Raw genomic sequence first — 19395 nt, forward strand, 5'->3', positions numbered from 1 at the left:
GCTCAGCGAAAGATCTCAGAACTTAAGATTTGGGGTGGCATGGCAGCACTGTGTTTGGCACTGCTGCCTCACAGCTTCGGGGACCTGGGTTTGATTCCAACGTTGGGTGACTGTGTGGAGTTTGCACGTTCTCCCCATGTCTGCGGGGGTTTTCTCCGGGTGCTCCGGTTTCTTTCCACAGGCCGAAGATGCGCAAGTTAGGTGGCTCGTCTTTTATATTCGTTCAAGGGATGTGGCCGTCACTGGCTGGGCTGGCATTTAGTGCCCATCCCTGTGAGCATTTGCTGTGGATCTGGAGTCACATGTAGGCAAGGCCAGGTCAGGATGACAGATTCCCTTCCATAAAGGACATTGGTGAACCAAATGGGTTTTTACGGCAATCAACAATGATTTCATGATCATCATTGTGGTGATCTTTGTGAGGGCTTTCCAGGATGGAAGGCGTAGTGATCACAAAGATACACAAAGCTCAATTGAAGAACTAAACTAATTTTAAATAAACTAAAGTTCAACACCTATTCTAAATAGCAAACATACATGTAAGAATTAAACTACACTCACTAAATCTATCTCTATCTACTAACTATAACTATTATGTCTTAACTAGCTCTGCATACACGATGAATCTTGGCTTCTTCAGCTCCAGTCGTATCTCCTCCCCCAAGCTCACGAGCCAGTGCAATTTATAGTACTGTCCCTTAGCTCCCTCCAGTGGCTTGGCCTAACATGACATTAACTCTTCACATGCTGTGGCAGCACGGTAGAGCAGTGGTTAGCACTGCTGCCTCACAGCACCGAGTTCCCAGGTTCAACCCCAGCTCTGGGTCACTGTCCGAGTGGAGTTTGCACATTCTCCCCTTGTTTGCGTGGGTTTGGCTGCCACAACCCAAAGATGTGCAGTGTATTGGATTGGCCGTGTTAAAATTGCCCCTTAATTGGAGAAAATGAATTGGACACTCTAAATCTTCACATTTGTATAATGTCACAATCATTAGACTTTTAATTCCAGATTTTAATTTATTGAATTCAAGTTCGACCATCTGCCATGGTGGGATTTGAACATGGTCCCCAGAACATTACCCATGGTCTCTGGATTACTAATCCAATGACAGTACCACTGTGCCACTGTTACACATGCTAAACTGCCCCTTAGTCTACAAAAGGTTATGCAGGATTACTGGGTTGTGGGGATAGGGTAGGGGGTGTGGGCTTAGGTCGGATGCCTTTCAGAGGATCGTTGCAGACTCGATGGACCAAATGACCACTGCAGTGATTCTATGATTCTGTGGTTTCAGCCATAACATCCGCCCAACATGGGAAAGTGATAGCCCACTAGAACTATGTATTAATTACCTGGTCTTGAAAACTGTGCTGAAACCTCCGATGACCGGAACTGCTTTGGGGCCGGCATCGAAAGAGTCCCCATAGGCCCCAGCGAGATTCAGCAGCATTGGATTCAAGGAAGCAGCACCCTCACACTGGCTGTCGCAGAGCAGCAAAGTTAGTGAAATTAACAGGCCAGGGAGAAGGTAATTGGCCAAGTTAAGCGGATGGGATTTGGATGGTCGGGTGGGTTGGAGATCGATGTCAGAGACCAGGGGTGTCAGAGGGAGGTGGGGGTGCGCACGGATTGGGGTGAATGGGGGCTGCTCGTGCATCAGGTTGGGTCCATAGGTTGGAGGAGTTGATGCAGGAAATCGTAGGGGCTCAGGGCGGGAGGGGCTAGTGGTCAGATGTGTGGGGGGAAATAATTAATTTTGGGGTTTCCTGAGGGAAGATCGTCCTGAGAGTTTACAATAGTTTCCCAGAAGAGGTTTTAAATCTTCTAATTTTTTCAGAGTAACTATTGGTGTCATCCTGGCAGATGGTTCCCAGCGCACTGCAATTACCCAGAGGATGTTAGTGCTTTTAGGAAATTGCTGTGCAACCCTTACCTGTGAAGTTCTGAGAAGCATTCCCCAGTGCATCTTTGGGGTACCTCCCCCAAATCTCTCAAAGCTCAGAAGTTACAGCCCCATGTATATCATATCCGCATCCTAATCGGCATAGGCATGGAATCCCTATTGGGAAACCAGTGTATGTTAGGGAAATTGCTCAAAGGAAAAGCAATCGTGAGGAAGGCTTTCAAATCAGGATAGGAACATCTCAAGGTAATAAACTAAAAGAAATGAAAAAGAAAGTACATCTAATACCACAACAACAATTTAACCGGATTACTCTGATCTTGCACAGGGCCGGGATCCTCTGGTCCCGCTGCACTGAATGGAGTTTTGGTGCCGAATTCCCGCTGGCAGTGGTGGCAGGGCGGAGTTAGATCAGAGAATCTAGGCCGCAATTTTCAGAATCCAACATAATTTCAGCTTAGGTGCTGTTCTAACTCACCTTTCTAACCTCCTCTCTTTGGTATTACCAATGGTTTGCTGGGAAATTCTTAGGGCAGAAGTGGTGGAATCTCGTACGGAAGATGCTATCCAGTATTGCATGAAAGGAAAATGAAATGAAAATCGCTTATTGTCACAAGTAGGCTTCAAATGTAGTTACTGTGAAAAGCCCCATGCATGGCTTCAGTTAAACTAAAGCTGCTGCACCTCACAATATCCACAATGGGTACACGCGGACAGAGGAACAAGGTATAAAATCTTTCGGCACTCTGCCCTCCCTAAATTCAAGCTCTTCCCCAACATAGATCAGGAGGTGATGGTGACGTATTGCCATTGTATAGGTATGCACAGCAACAAGTTCGTACATTGACCAAACGAAGCATGATGTGTCATGTAAAAGTACCTTTTAAGAAATGGGTGCTTATAAATGGGTATGTATATAAATATCTGTAGTGACAGCACCTTTAAGAATGAGTGTTTACTACAGCAGTGATGTCAGAGAGTGGGTGGAGTTGGGCTGTCTGTCAGGTTTTTACTTTCGTTTTTGAGTAGGCTGCTATAGAGTGAGTTTTTAGTTTTGTTTTCAGTGTTGGAGCTGAAGCCAGACAGAGTACGTGTACTGTTGATCTCTGCTAAGAAAATACAATCTCTTGATCATTTGGTGAATTAAGAATTATCAATGTTTTCAGTAGTGAATGTAAACCTGATGTGCTTCTGTTAAAAGATGTTGATTCTGTCTTCCAGATGTTGTTTGGCACGTTATTAAGGATTACTTAGTGTTGTATTATTTGGGGGTTGTATTTGAATTGATGGTTGCTAAAAAGGTTAACTAGAGTTCATAGAATAAACATTGTTTTGCTTTAAAATTACTTTTCCATTTCTGCTGTACCACACCTGTAGAGTGGGCCATATACTCCCCATACCACAATCTATTAAAAGTTGTGGGTCAGGTGAACTCCATGATACACTTTTGGGTTCTCTAAACCCTAGCCCATAACAGATGGGAAAAGAAGGCTAACATTGAAGTGGAAGCAGGAAACACAGGTGATACTGCTGACAGTGGAGAAAATGGTTTCCATATCGGAGCAGGCTACGTATGAGACTAAGCATTTGTGAAGCTGACGTGATCAACCAAGCTGATGTAATTAACAACAGATTTCAGCCAAGATGGTGGGCGTCTGCAGAACAAAGAAAAAGTCAATAGTCTATTGTGTTGTCAATAGGGGCCGATGATTCACAGTTCAAAGGAGCTTTGAGTCCTGAGCTAAGTAACATACTCAGGAAGCAAAGAAGGATAAAAATAACCCTACCGGAGATAGGCGGAGAGAGGATCTGAGACTAACCATCATAGAAGACTGAGGACCCAGACTTCCGTGCTTCAGAAAGGACAACACTCTTCTCCATAGGAATGAACCCGGTCAGTTCCTCCCACATGGGTAATATCTGAAACAAACTTTTAGAAACTGTGACTAGGAACTGTCTGATGAACTGTGTGAGAATTTGAATTCCTGGTAGATTGGAGCGTTAATTCTGTGTGAGTGGACACAAGAAAAAAGACACAAGACACCCAGCGATTTGAAGAAAGGCAGAATCAGTGTGATTGTCCGGGATGTTAAAAGGTTTACCCAAGAATTGATAGTGTTTGAAACAAGCCTGTTGGACTTTAATGTGGTGTTGTAAGACTTCTTACTGTGCTTACCCAAGAATTGTCACTGGACAAGTAATCCAGAGACTCAGGTTAATGCTCTGGTAACACACGGGTGTCTCAATTGGTGAAATTTTAATTCAATTAATTTAGAAAAAATCTCTGAGCGGGATTCTCTGTCCCGCCGCACCGGTTTTTCGGTGCGGCATTTCCCTGCTGGTAACAGGATCCTCCGTCCCGGTAGCCGGCCAATGGGGTTTCCCATTGTGGGCACCCCCAGGCCGTTAGGTAATCCGCGGGCATGAGTGCGCTGCCGACGAAGTGGAGGATCCCACCGACGCCGAATCCAGCCCCTGGAATGTAAAGCTGGAATGGTAGCCATGACCACTATCTTTAATTGTCGTAAAAATGCCACCGGGTTCACTGCTGCCTTTCAGGGAAGCAAATCCTCACTAGGCCTGGTCCTCATGTGTCTTCAGATGTAGAGCAATGCGGTTGACTCGCAACTGTTCGCTGAAATGGCCCAAGCAAGTCACTTAGTTCAAGGACATTTTGGAATGGGCAACAAATGCTGGTCCAACCCGTGAGGCCTACATCCCATGAAAGGGTTTAAAGAAAGATCCACGAAGCCTCTGTCCTACTAAACAATCAGAATTTCTATGCTCATTCTGCTGAACCACCTCCCTTTCATGTTTTAATGCTCTTATTGTTTTGGATTTGACATTTTCCTGCTTGCGTCCAGCATTTGGTTTGTATGAGATTGAACTCTTACAGGCCTATTGTAATTTTGACGTAAGGTTCATGGAGACACTGGTGAAAATAGCATAAAGAGCCAGACAGCTTCACCTGGACATCCACTGTCACCCCAGTAGAAGCCACATCAGCAATTGTATGTTCCATATCACCAGGGTTGTCACGGTTCACTGCTGAAAGTTTGACGATGAGCTGGAATGTTGAAACTAAACTCCAAACAGGATTACCTTTGATTTTCTGTTGCACTTCCTAGGTTCATATTTCAGGACTGGGAAAACAATTTGTAATAATCCACAGCAGGCAGGAGTCCCGTCACCACACCAATATTTATTGCCAATAACTATATACAAGAGCAGCTCCACCAGTGCTGCTAGCAGACCAGTCAACTTAAGACTGGATCACAAAGCCTACACAGGTGCTTATATGGGCCCCTTCAATGAGCTATCATTGAGGGAGCTCATACTCCAATTGGCCAACCAATGATGCTAATTGGAGGTCATTACACAATGTTAGATTTTTTTGTTTTTTTACTACAAGCCAAATTATAAAGTTGAGCTTTGCAGATAATAGAAATACCAGGTTGCAAAAATCAACAAGGGTGGAACCAATTGATCAGCTGCTGTTCTGGATGCAGAAGTCAGGGGGGAGTCAGTGTTTCTGTGTCAATGTTGGTGTCCTCTAAACAAGGGCAGAGTTATTTCCGCATCTTGCTCTGTGCTATGATGATCTTCCCAATGCCAAGTTGACACCTTACTTAATTTACCCAAATCAAGATTGATTCACCTCTAATTACCATCACCATTCATCAGCATCGTTTGCAATCTTTATCCTTTTAGAATACAGCACTCAGCTATTCAATGAGTCTATAAACACAAAACACTATTGGCAGATTCCCTTCAGATAAGAAAGGTTTTGTTTTTATACAGATCTTTCAACAACTTAAGGACCATTCAAAATACTCCCAAAGTAAATCTTTTTGAAATGTGGTCATGATGGTTTTATAAATGTAGCAGCCACTTTTCAAAGAGCTATATAGATCTCACATTTTGAAATCTGTTGGAAAGCAAGAGGAGTCCAACAAGTACCTTAAAAGTCCTTTATTTCAGCAATTACATGCACAGGTGTTAGTTAAATTACACTAGGTCCTCACTCCTTCTTAGATGGCTCTACAACAGCCTATCTTAAATACTAGTGCAGGATTAACACAGTCCAATAAACACGGAGAACAATCATCCCCAGCTGGATGAGTCCTGTGCAAGTCATTACAAAATCAGCTAAGTGACCAGAGAACATGCTCTTGGTTCAGGGATGAATGTTGGCCAGTGCATCGGGCGAACATTGGGCGGAATTCTCCGCTCCTGCGCAGCATCGGGAAGGCCGTCGTGAACTCGGCCGAGTTTCACGACGGCCTCGGCGGCCGCTCCTCGCACCTTATTCTCCCCCCCTCCCCCCCCCCCCCCCACCCCCAGGGGGCTAGGAGTGGCGCTCTGTAAATCTCGGCCGCTGGCAGGAGGTCCTACCCGATGCCCAACATTCCATTAGGTCGCTCCTCTGTACGGCCACGAACGAGACCCCTCACAACCGTTTGTTTGTCTTCCCCAGGAAGTCCATCTCTGGGATCTCGCTTCCACTCCGGCTGACGACTCCGGGACCAGTCCTACTCCGGAGACACGTGAGGAGCCATAAAACGGATCCAATAGTCGAGAGGGTCCACCTGCTACACGCAAACCCTCAATATGCCTACGTCAAGCACCCCGACGGCAGGCAGGACACCATCTCCCTGCGAGACCTGGCACCCGCTGGCTTCCCCACTGACCCCCCCCTCCTACCGATGCTCCCCTCCCCGCACCAACTGCCGACCCCGACAGCGCCCCCCCCCATAGCGCCCCCTGCCCCCCAGCCGGTGCCAGCACCAATCACCCTAGTCACCCCAGATACCCCCCCGCTCCAAAGCGGGAAAAGGCTCAGTCAACCATGCTCCCGGATATACCACCAACAATACCGACCGTATCCATGGCACCACCACCGGAGCGGAGAAGGTCAGCACGGATAGTCAGACCACCCAAAAGACTGAACTTATAACTCCACTTTCACCCCTGATGGACTCTGTGTTTTTTTTAAACAGGGGGTGAATGTGATCAATGGTATTGGTAACTGCTGTAACTGTACCTTGCCTTTAATACATTGGCCCTTTAAGACCGGGCTTGGAACCCTGGAGGACTCCGCATCTGGCTCCGCCCCCAGGAAACGGTATATAAGGTGATGCTCACTGGGCAGCATGCTGTGACCACACTTCTCGGCAGCTGTCCGGTTCTTTGGTAATTAAACCCTTTGAATGACCAATCTTTTCTCCTGTGTCGTAATTGAGGATATCTCAAGTGCGTCTCTTGGAGACGCCGGCCCGACGATTGGTGGGCACCGATCGCGGGCCAGTCCCCTCCCGAGCACGGCCGTGGTGCTCACTCCCCTCTCCGCCCCCCACAAGCTTCAAACAGAACTTTGGCGCCATGTTCACAACGGCAGCGACCAGGTGTGGTTGCCGCCGTCGTGAACCGATCGGGAACGCCAGGCCGCTCGGCCCATCCGGGCCGGAGAATCGCCAGTTGCCGTGAAAAACGGCGAGCGGCGATTCATCCAAGCGGGAGGTGGGAGAATCGCGGGGGGTGCCAGGGCGGCGTGTCGTGAGTCGCCCGGCCCTCCCGCGATTCTCCCACCCGGCGTGGGGAGCGGAGAATCATAGAACATAGAACATAGAACAGTACAGCACAGAACAGGCCCTTCGGCCCTCGATGTTGTGCCGAGCAATGATCACCCTACTCAAACCCATGTATCCACCCTGTACCCGTAACCCAACAATGCCCCCCCTTAACCTTACTTTTTTAGGACACTACGGGCAATTTAGCATGGCCAATCCACCTAACCCGCACATCTTTGGACTGTGGGAGGAAACCGGAGCACCCGGAGGAAACCCACGCACACACGGGGAGGACGTGCAGACTCCGCACAGACAGTGACCCAGCTGGGAATCGAACCTGGGACTCTGGTCGCGCCCATTATCTCTTGTTCTGCTTCAAACAGTACCATGGGGTTGTTTAAATCAACAACATCAACTTAGATTTATGTAGTATCTAATGTAATAAAATGACACATGACGCTTCTAATGCAGAAAATTAGGCCATGATAGACTGTTTTTTTTGGTCTAAGGCTTTAACAGGGCAGCCCTCCTCTTCATATATCACTGAATTATCCTGTTGAATAATGTACTCAATTCTTGAAATGAGGCCTGATGCCTCGATGTTTTGATTGCCAGCAGTGAGTTAAATTCTTTCTTGCAGAACAAAACCACGTTCTGACAACCTTATATTTAGCTGTTCTACAGTGCCCTCAAACAAGTTTTGAAATGTTAAGAAACCGATTTCAACTATACCAACATAATTTTTTTTTAGAATTTACAGTGCAGAAGGAGGCCATTCGGCCCATTGAGTCTGCACCAGACCTTGGAAAGGGCTACATAATGGCCTACATAAGCCCATGCCTCCATCCCAACCCGGTAAGCCAACAACCCCACCTGAAATGAAATGAAAATTGCTTATTGTCACGAGTAGGCTTCAATGAAGTTACTGTGAAAAGCCCCTAGTCGCCACATTCCGGCGCCTGTCCGGGGAGGCTGGTACGGGAACCTAACATTCAACTTCCTACACTCTGTTGGTAGGATTTGACTCAGTCTAGATAAAGGGTCAAAATTTTAACTCAAATTAAATATAGCTAAAAAATGGTTTGAGAAACACACAGATACCAATTTCACACACATGACCAGATGCAGAAGCCCTGGAAACAGACTTTACCGGACAATGAGGTATGTTTAAGCTGATAACAATGCATCTGCTTTTAGAGACACATGGGCCGGAATCTCCGTTTCAGAGACTAAGGGATGGATTCACCAATTTTGAGGCTATGTCCAGATTATGTGTCTAGAATTACGACCAAAATGTCGGCCTCTCACCCCCACCAATGCTCCACCCAGTGGGGGGCTAGCAGTCACGCCACGTAAACCTCCCAGCTCTCTCTCTGCAGATATGGACGGAGAATTACCGGGTCCATCGCCGCGCATGCACACGGCAGCGACCAGCGCGGACACAGCCTGCCAGATAGGGCCCCCCCTCGCCACCCCAGGAAACCCCCAGCCCCTGCCAAAGCCTCCTTGGCTAGCGGAGCGGCTCCCTCCTACTGTGGCGCCGTTGGACACAGTCCGCAGTCGCCACACGAGGTTGATGAAACCTCAGACCACATGTGATCCACAACATCGGGAAGTCGGACCATCGGGGGCAGAGCATCGGGGGAGGGTCTTCAGGCGACGTCCTGAGGCCGTCCCAATGGCGTACGGCATACTCACTGGTGACGCCATTTTGGAGGGGGCGGAGCATTGAAAAACAGATGGCGCCCCCGATTCCGGCATCGAAAGGGATTCTCCGGCCAATCTCCGAATGCAATTTTGGCATCGGCAATCGGAGAATCGTGCCCTAAGTACTGACTCTGGGACTGAATCAGTGGTGTTCTACCACCACAGAATTGGCGCTGGTCCCGAGCAACACAGGGGTTGGGATTGTCCATTCCTGAGACTAAGAGCGTAGGAAATGTGTCATTTTACGTGGACAAAATTGGCGCTGCCCCCTCACCAATGCTGCGAGGGGCTAGCTGCCGCGCCACATAAAACGTCCGTCCTCCACAAAATAAACGTCTGGAGAATTGTTGGGTCTGTGGTCGTGCATGCGCGCAGCAACTACCTGCAGCGGTCACACCGTACAACATGGCACTGATAGTACGCGGACCCAACCTACCAGATAGTGACCCCCATGACACGCCCTGGCCGCACCCCACCAGCCTCCCCAGATATTGCGAAAGCCCACAGGGCCAGCGGTACATCTCCTGCCCAACTGTGGTGGTGCTGGACACAGTCCGCAACCGCCACGCCGGGTTCCCGTACCGCTGGGACCACACGTCAACGGGGCCCATCGGGAGTGGAGCATCGGGGGAGGGCATTCAGGTGACGTCCTGAGGCCGAGCCAATGGATTGTGGCACGCACCGTGATGACGCCGTTTCAGAGGGGCGGAGCATCCGAAACCTGTGCCAAACAGGCGCCACCCCCGATTCTGTCATAAAAATGGATTCTCCGCCCGATCGGCAATTACAAAATCGACGTCGGGAGACGGAAAATCTCGTGCTCAGTGTTGACGCCAACGCAGAATTTGTGGATTTTCACAACCGCAAATCTGGTGCCGCACCGAGACTAATTCTGCTACTGCAAGGAGCTAGTACCGGCGCCACGTGGAACACAACCGATTCCAATGAGAAACGGTGCCGGATTCACCGGTTTCGCGATTGACATTCAGGAGGCTGACAAGCTGTAGCCGCAGATACACACTTCACCCCCCACACATACCGTCCCAGCCAACAAGACGGCAGCAAGGAGAGGAGCTCTGAGATTTACCAATCCTAAACTGGAGACCCTCTTTGACCCAGTGGAGGAGAGGTGGATGACCCTGTATCCTGGCCCGCAGTTCGCCGTGCCTGGGTGCAGGTGGCAGAGGCGGTCAGCATCCTGGGCAATACAATCCGGACCGGCCAGCAATGCCTTAAAAAACTGCATGACCTCCTCAGGGCAGCCAGCTGAGCAGGCAGCACTGCACCCCTGACACTACCCACGTCCCACACACACGTAACCCTACCCATCCACCCCCACCCAGAGGGCAGCCGAACCCCAACCTGCACCACATGCTGGCACCCATACCGGCCGCCATGGCCGAGTGCCCTGGCCACTGAGGCCACCTGTTACCCAGCTCCTGGGCTGCATGCGGCGGACTGTCTAAAACTGTCGGTTTTTTGTTCACCACCCCCAGGTAAAGGCCGCTCATAACCATCGGGAACGAGAGAAGACTGGAGGGGGACCGTCAGACCTGCAGAGCAGAGTGTCCTGGATTCCCCCAAACCACCATCACCCCCAAACCACCACCACAATACCCTCACCGTACATCACCCCCGCACCACCCAAACCCCGATACCACCCTCACTCGCACACCATGGTCTCATGGTCACACACCACCTGCACGTTCATCAAGCGTTACCCTTATGGTTGTGCAAACGTACCACTCATACACTGGTGCTCGAAAGGGGACATGCATCCCGTCATTGTTCCCCTGAACCTGGGGCATCCTAGCATTGGCAGCAAACCCCGCTGCTGAGGCATCCTGGTTTGCTTGTTCCACATTGAAGCTGATATATTGTGCCTACTGGGCATACGAGGCCTCCATTACGGGACGGATGCATGGATCTCCATTGGGAGATCTGCGAGATCCCAAACAAGTCCCCACTCTACACCTGGAAGGACCCTGTGGCGAAGAAATTCGGGATGACCGTCAACTTGACGGCCAACGAGAGCAGGTGTCTTCCAGGTGCGCCATGATCCGGTAGATATGCTGGATATTTTCTTTAATTCATTGGATGTGGCCGTCACAGGCTGTGCCAGCATTTTTGCACCTCCCTAATTTCCCTTGAGGGGGCAGTTAAGAATCAACCAACCACATTGCTGTGCGTCTGGAGTCACATGTAGGCCAGACGAGGTAAGGATGACAGATTTCCTTCCCTAAAGGACATTAGTAAATCAGGTGTGCTTTTATGCCAATCAACAATGGTTTCATGGTCATCATTAGACTTTTAATTCCAGATTTGTATTGAATTCAAATTTCACCATCTGTGGTAGCGGGATTTGAACCTGGGTCCCCAGAGCATGACCTTGGGTCTCTGGTTAACTAGCCCAGTGACAATATCACTATGCCACGGCCTCACACATGGTCCCTATGGACCCCCTGTTCAGTTGGAGTATTTGACAGCATGCCAGGTCTGGCAGGTCCTCGAATGACAGACGCTGCTGGTAGACACAAGGCCTAATGCTGCGCCTCCTTCCCACCTCCTCCTCGGTCTGTTGTGTGGCTGGCTCTCCTTCCTCACTGGCTGGCTCCTGTTCCTCTGGGGGCTACACTGTTGCAGGGTACTCCATGAGCAGCTCCAGCTCCAGCCTCAGTGCATGCCCCAGGCCTGCGGTCACTAGGATGAAGGCTACCATTCCTGTTTGGATTCCGAAATCCATTGACTGCAGGAGGTGAAATGCAGACATTGTAGCATAATGCGTACCCCTATACCCAGCCAGGTCCAACGGCCTGTATGGGACCCCGGTCTGCACTGCGGTCCATGCCCCCCACGTGGTCCCCTCCTCCCCACACCCATCACCGGCCATTCCACCGGCACTCTGCCCGCTACACTGCACCCCTGGCCCTGTCGGTGGCCGGCATCGTGGAGCCCTCTGGCCCCGGCACCCAGTTTGCCGGCAGGGCTACTGGTGGCTGGCTCTACCCATGCCAGAGGTACACTCTGTGGCCCACAATCAGCCCCCTCCTTTTGGGGCTACCATGGGCATTACCCTTGGGCGGGCTGCACATGATGTCCTTCCCACGCCGATTTGAGGGTGGGGTAGGGTGAAGGTAGCTGGGGTGCAGGTACTGTGGAGGAAGGGGTTGGGGGTGGGGGGGTTTGGTGGGGTGGAGGGTGGGGTTGGGGTGTGGTGTTTAGGTGGGTGCACCCATACGCCTGTTGTCGCTCTTCACAGTCACGATACATGGCGGGTGGTCAATGGGGTGCACTGCAAGGTGCATGCCTCAGCAATGGCAGCCCGTGACTGGATACCCCAGTCCTGGGGGGTCACCCCTTGCTACTCACCCTGGCACCTGACCCTCCCCCTCGCCAGGCCAACAGTGGGACTGGCAGCCGACAGTCACATCTCTAGGAATATGTCCTACCTCTGCTCTCTCCCTCAGCAGCCATTGTACCTGTTTGACGAATTTTAAAACCTCAAATGAACGTCGCCATCGTTAATTCCTCCTGGCAAACAGGAACCACGCAGGAACCCCGGAGAATAGATTTACATAGAATTTACAGTGCAGAAGGAGGCCATTCGGCCCATCGAGTCTGCACCGGCTCTTGGAAAGAGCACCCTACCCCCTACCCAAGGTCAACACCTCCACCCTATCCCCATAACTCAGTAACCCCACCCAACACTAAGGACAATTTTGGACACGAAGGGCAATTTATCATGGCCAAGCCACCTAACCTGCACATCTTTGGACTTTGGGAGGAAACTGGAGCACCCGGAGGAAACCCACGCACACACTGGGAGGATGTGCAGACTCCGCACAGATAGTGACCCAAGCCGGAATCGAACCTGGGACCCTGGAGCTGTGAAGCGATCGTGCTATCCACAATGCTACCGTGCTGCCCTCAAATACCAGAATGTGCCAGCGGCGTTTACTGTATGTGCGCCGTAGAATTCATTCACACCGCTATTGAGGTACCGGAGCACGGCATTCTGACAGACACCCGTTGCCAGCCTCGATGTTCGGCTGACTCGCGACTCTCCATCCAATCGCATTACCTGATGCCGCTGTCGGCCGGCGGAGAATACCGCCCATGTGTTTTGCTTCTAAAGATTTTCACGGGACAGAAAGCTCTCACAGTAAAACAGACGATAGTCATGCTATTTAAATGTAACAGATTTCCTTTGTATTTGTATTTTCACAGATTTGTGGGAACATCATTGAGTCAAGACTTGAAGAAAGGTTTCCTCACAACTGAGACAGACAAGAGACATTACACTTCATACCACTGATTCTAAGTATAAAACTAGTTTGTTAATTGTTTGAATATCCTACGCTTATGCACAAAATGGATTTGCAGTTTCAATTTGTTGCTGTATTTATCTGGTTATAAATACAGCGGTCAATATGGTCGCCTCCTTAATCCTGATTACGTTTGCTCTAGAGTCGCCAAGTATCTTTCGATACCGCCACAAGGTTCAAACCCGAATACTGATCAAAGAACCAATGCACCAGTTAGTTAGTTCAAAGTCAATACTATTTATTTACACACACAGTAATATCTACTCATACACAAAATACCATAAACTAAAATATCTCTCACGCTGACGCCTGTACTTAGCTTCGGGTGCCAATCAGTCAGAGGAACAATGGCCGTTGTTTGGATCTGAGGCTGTTGGGTGCGAAGGTGTAACAGGAGAACAGCTAAGGTCGTCCATCTGATGGAGAGCGTTGACCTTGGACTTACTTGCTTCTGGTGCAGCTGGTGCACGGGTCTCTCCGCTTCGAGAGCCGAGTCCAAGAGAGCGATTCTCTCTCGGGGGCTTCTTATACTCAAAGGGGCTTTGCGCGCTTTTGGGCGGGCCTTGAACTTGGCCCCAATTAATTGGGCCGTACCTTGGTCACTCGTATTGATCTTGACCAATAAAGGGGTGGGTGCCCTGATGGCTGGGCGTGTTTTAGGTGGCCATTGGCCTTGCTTTGTTTGTGTCTTTCTGGCGCCGGGCTGTCTGCAATAGTATGGGTTACTTGAATGTCATTCCTTTGTTCCCGGAGATGGGCCATCAATATGCTAATCACCTTACAGTTTCAGTCTCGTCTGGGGGCTGAGGTTCCAATACGCATCCAAGCTCCGTGCCTGCCGGCTTTCTTAGCATTGTCCATAATTCCCTATAGTCTTTGCAAACATCCATTTTGTATTCTGGAAGTGGCCATCCCAGATGGCTACATATTTACTATATTTAGAAGAATTTCTTTATCTTTCATTGACACTCTGTAATATTCAAATCATTGTTATAGTATAATCCAAAATTTAAGCTTATAATAAAGTATTATGCAATAACAAGTATAAAAGGTTGTGACTCAATCTGTTGACCCCATGGATCCCACTTCATCCAGAATTCCTAATTATAAGATTCTAAGTTCTGATAGAGTACTCTTCAATAGAAGAGCGTTACGATATCCTGGGCGAGTGCATGGTCAATTCCAGCCGCACTTGAGGCGGAGTCACAACACAATTTAAATTAACAATTAATTCTTAGAAAATACCTAATGGGCGGGACTCTTCATTAGCCAACGCCGAAATCGGGAAATGTGATTGGGCGGAGAATAGCTTCCGACGCCAAAATCACGGCAGGTGCCGATTTGATGCTGAATCGCGATTCCCCGTCACCTCGAAAATGTGTCAATGCATTTCATTCCGCACGTACAGTAGACACCGTTTGCACATCATTGGCGGGCCCGAACTGGTATTCTCCAGGCCTCGCGATTCTTCAACTCCGATGGGCCGAGTTCCTGACGGCGTGGCTCATTTATGCTTTTAAAAATCATGAAACCAGCATAGCGGCTGCTGAGGGAGATAAAGGGGGTACGGAAAGTGTCCAACATCGCCATAGTTTGCTGACAGTTGTGCCGCTGGCTTGGGATGGCTTCTTCTGCCAGGGCTGGTGGGAGTAGTGGGGGGGGGGGGGGGGGGCTGAGGGTCAGGGTGGATGGACACGGAACACCATTGCCACAGCCAGCAAGACAGACATGCAGCTGTGAACACAGCTAACAGCCCACTGTGAACTTAGGGCATGGGACATAAATGTGACCCCTCTGGCCCCAGCCGACCCATCAGCTGTATGGGCGTGCTCCGTCCCAACCAGTGCCATCTTTGTGGCTGGGATAAGTGTGGAGGCAGTGCATGTCCAGCTGCAGCTTGTCAGCGTCCCAAGTGTCGATCATGGACCCGGCAAATCCCACACCTATTTTCATTGGAATCAATTGTGTTCCAAGCGGCACTGGTGCTAGCCCCTCAACGGTAGCGCAATCGGTCCAGGTGCGGCGCCAGTTTTTCTGTCGTTAAAGTAGATGGATTCTGCATTGGCGTCAGCACTTCCTCTCAGAAACGGAGAATCCTGCCCGATGTCTTTGGTCTCTCGCTGCCCAATAACTACAGTCACCAGGTTTGTAAATGTAAACAAAATTAGTGTTTATTAATAACAAAGCTATAATTAATATGCAGCAAATACAACTTCTTCATTACTATCTCATTCCAACAACCCACCCCATGTCCCCACCCCCAGCTCTTTAACTCACCTCATTCTCTTCACACACACAAGACAGATAAGCAGATGGAAAGAGGGGTGGAAAGAAAAATAATAAGCAAGAATAAATGTCCCTTTTCAGATGGATGTCTTCAGTGCTCTTGCACCTTTCTTCAGTCTAGAACTTCGCTTGGAGGTTTCTGCTTTCAGTCTGTAATGGTTTTCACTGTAGATTCATCCAGGTCTCAAAAAATCTCTGCAGGTTCAGAAAACCGCAGATAGGCAACATTCTGGGCAGAGAGAGAGAGACATAGAGGGAGAGGCATAGAGGGAGAGGCAGAGAGGGAGAGGCAGAGAGGGAGAGGCAGAGAGAAAACAGCTCACAGTTTCCTCTCGCAGCATCCAGGACTCCTCTGTCCCTTCCTGGGTTCTCTGAAAACCATCCTGTAATGTCTTAGGCAAGCGACCACTTGGAAACGATGACTGAGAAATGTTTTGATTTATTTTCTTTACTATTTACACCTCCTACTCCCTGAAAGTTTTCCCGGCCCAGATGTAGGCCGAGGTATTTATGTCCCAGCAATCCTAGGAAAAAGGGGGCGGTAACCACGTCCCCTCATCTGGGTAAATCATACACAGGTGAGAGTTTATAGTGTGTATATGCCATGAACGCATGTCCATAGACATGCTGATGGAACCATTTTACGCCAAACACAAATGCCAAACCTTCTTTGTCTATCTGAGCATAATTCCACTCTGCTGCTGCCAAAGTACATGAAGCGAGCGCAATGGGTCGCTCGGTACCATCGTCCACCTTGAGTACCAGGACGGCCCTGATACCATCGGGCAAGGCGTCGCATGTGAGCGACAAAATTTTTCGATGGGTCGAAGTGAGGTCTGAAAATGTTAGGACGGCAGTTATTGTTTCACTTTGTCGAATGCGCTCTGCTGCTGCGGCTCCCAAATCCACTGCCGGCCCCACTTTAACAACAGGTGCAGTGGGGCCAACACAGTTGCCAGATTTGGGATGAGCTTTCTGTAATAGTTTATAAGGCCCAAGAACTCACGGAGTTCTGTGGGATCCTGCAGTATGGGCACTTGCCGGATGGCCTGTACCTTATTGTCTACAGGGTGTAGTCGGCACCTGTCCACCCTCTCGCCCTAATGGACCACCTCTTTCGCCTGGAAAACTCACTTTACGCACCGCAGGCAGACCCCGGTTGCCTTGGACCGCCGTAGCATGTCCTTTTGATTTTTCAGGTGCTCCTGGTCAGTGGTCAGCACATCATCAGGTAGACTGACACCTGTGGCAATCTCGGAGGATATTTTCCATCACTCTTTGGCACATACCGAAGAGACTCTGAATGGGAGCCTGATGTCTTCATACAATTCACTTTGCGTGTTGATAGTCACATATTTGCATGAGGGCAGATCCAAGACCAATAGGCGACACGGTAGCACAGTGGCTAGCACTGTTGCTTCATAGCGCCAGAGTCCCAAGTTTGATTCCCGCTTCGGTCACTGTCTGTGTGGAATCTGCATGTTCTTCCTTTTTTGCGTGGGTTTCCTCCGGATGCTCCGGTTTTCCCCCACAAGTCCCCAAAGACGTGCTGTTAGGTAATTTGGACATTCTGAATTCTCCCTCAGTGTACCCGAACAGGTGCCAGAGTGTGACTACTAGGGACTTTTTACAGTAACTTCATTGCAGTGTTAATGTAAACCGACTTGTGACAATAAAGATTATTGTTATTATTAATTGAAGGTAAGTGTGGCTCTGTGCTGTACTGTTCTATGTTCTATGTTCTATGTCGAACTTGGTGGAAGTCCTTCCTCCACTGAGCCTTGTGAATAGGTCCTCAATCTTTGGCATCAGAGATGATGACCCAGACGAGACGCCCGGTTGATGGTCATTTTATAATCTCCACAGAGGCAGACGGAATTGTCGGGCTTCATAACCGGCATGGCCGGAAACCGCCCAATCCGCAAATTGCATCGGCCGGATGATTCACAAAATCTCCATACGGTCCAGTTTGCATCGACCTTTAGTTTTAAAGTGTAGGAAACGGGGCTGGCCTGTGAGTTTACTGATATCTTGGTGGAGGCCCCCTGGCAAGTACTGAAGCCATCCTGAAATATTCCCTGGAAAAGATCCAATACCACGTCCGGTTCATCAGGATACATCCGGCCTACCAGCTACCAGTCCAACTGGAGACATCACACCCCAGAAAATTTGGGCCCAAATCTTTTACCATAACCAATGGTAAGTTTGCCGACTGATCCACGGGGGCTTCTGAGGTGCCCGTGATCTCCAATCTCTCCCCGATATACTTTGCCAGCTGGATGTCAGTATCTCATAATGCCAAGACGCATTTCACTGAGCAAATCTGATCGTACGTGCGGCGGCTGAACACAGAAACTGCGAATCCACTATCAAGCTCCATTCGTATCAGGAAATTGTTTTTCCGGACTGACTCTTGGATAAGCGCCACCCATGGTGCTGAAATGCAGTAAAGGTGGTAGGGCTCCCCCGGCTGTCGTCGTCAAAATGTGTCTGCCCTCTGGGACGGTCATCAGGGTGGCAGTGGCGGGTGGGTGTAATTTCCCCCTGGCGTCTGCCCCGCCAGCTCGCTCTGGTGCCATCGTGTTCATCTCGTGTGTCAGGGTCTCAGGTGTGTGGGAAACATGGCATCCCTCAGTTTTAGTAAAAGGCCCAGAGATTCCATTACAGGTTCGCCGAGGTGTTCAGAAGCCATGTGGAAACAAAAATTGTGAACGATTAGAGGCAGTTTCAGGTCAAAATGGTTGCCGACCAGTGTAATGACCTCCAAAAACTGGTGGGTGTCAAGGTGAGTCAGGAAAAGTTAAACTTTTGATAATGCTGTAAGTCTCCATATCGCAAACTGCGAAGAGGGTCACCGGGTCACCAACCACCCGGCTTACTCACTTTTCCAACTTCTTCCATCGGGCAGGAGATTTAGAAGTCTGAGAACACGGACGAACAGACTCAAAAACAGCTTCTTCCTCACTGTCACCAGACTCCTAAATGACCCTCTTATGGACTGACCTCATTAACTCTACACCCGTGTCTGCTTCATCCGATGCCAATGCTTATGTAGTTACATTGTATATCTTGTGTTGCCCTATTATGTATTCTCATGTATTTTCTTGAATTCTGTTCAATTCCCTTTTCTTCCCATGTACTGAATGATCTGTTGAGCTGCTTGCAGAAAAATACTTTTCACTGTACCTCGGTACACGTGACAATAAACAAATCCAATCCAATCCAATCCAATCCATCTATCTGCCGTCCCCACCTATCTTACTCAGATGAAAGAAGTAGCGCAATCGTCCGATATACTGTGTCCAATCCCCAGTTTCAGCGTCGGGCACGTCCAGATTACCGATGAGTGGCATATCTGTTGCCTGAATGGAAGATGTCCTGAGGCCTAATCGAGGTGGTTCAGACAAAATGGCGCTTCCTGCAGCTCCACTTAATCCTTGTAGCCAACGGAAAGACTCAGGCAAGTGACCACGCGGAAGCGATGACTGTAGAAAAATGTTGATTTATTCTCCTTACTATTTACACCTCCTACTTCCTATTCCTCGAAGGATTCCCCCCACACTCCACCCACACCTGGGCCAGGATATTTATGTACCAGCAGTC

The sequence above is a fragment of the Scyliorhinus canicula genome, chromosome 1 (assembly GCF_902713615.1).
Source record: "Scyliorhinus canicula chromosome 1, sScyCan1.1, whole genome shotgun sequence".
NCBI classification, from domain to species: Eukaryota; Metazoa; Chordata; class Chondrichthyes; order Carcharhiniformes; family Scyliorhinidae; genus Scyliorhinus; species Scyliorhinus canicula.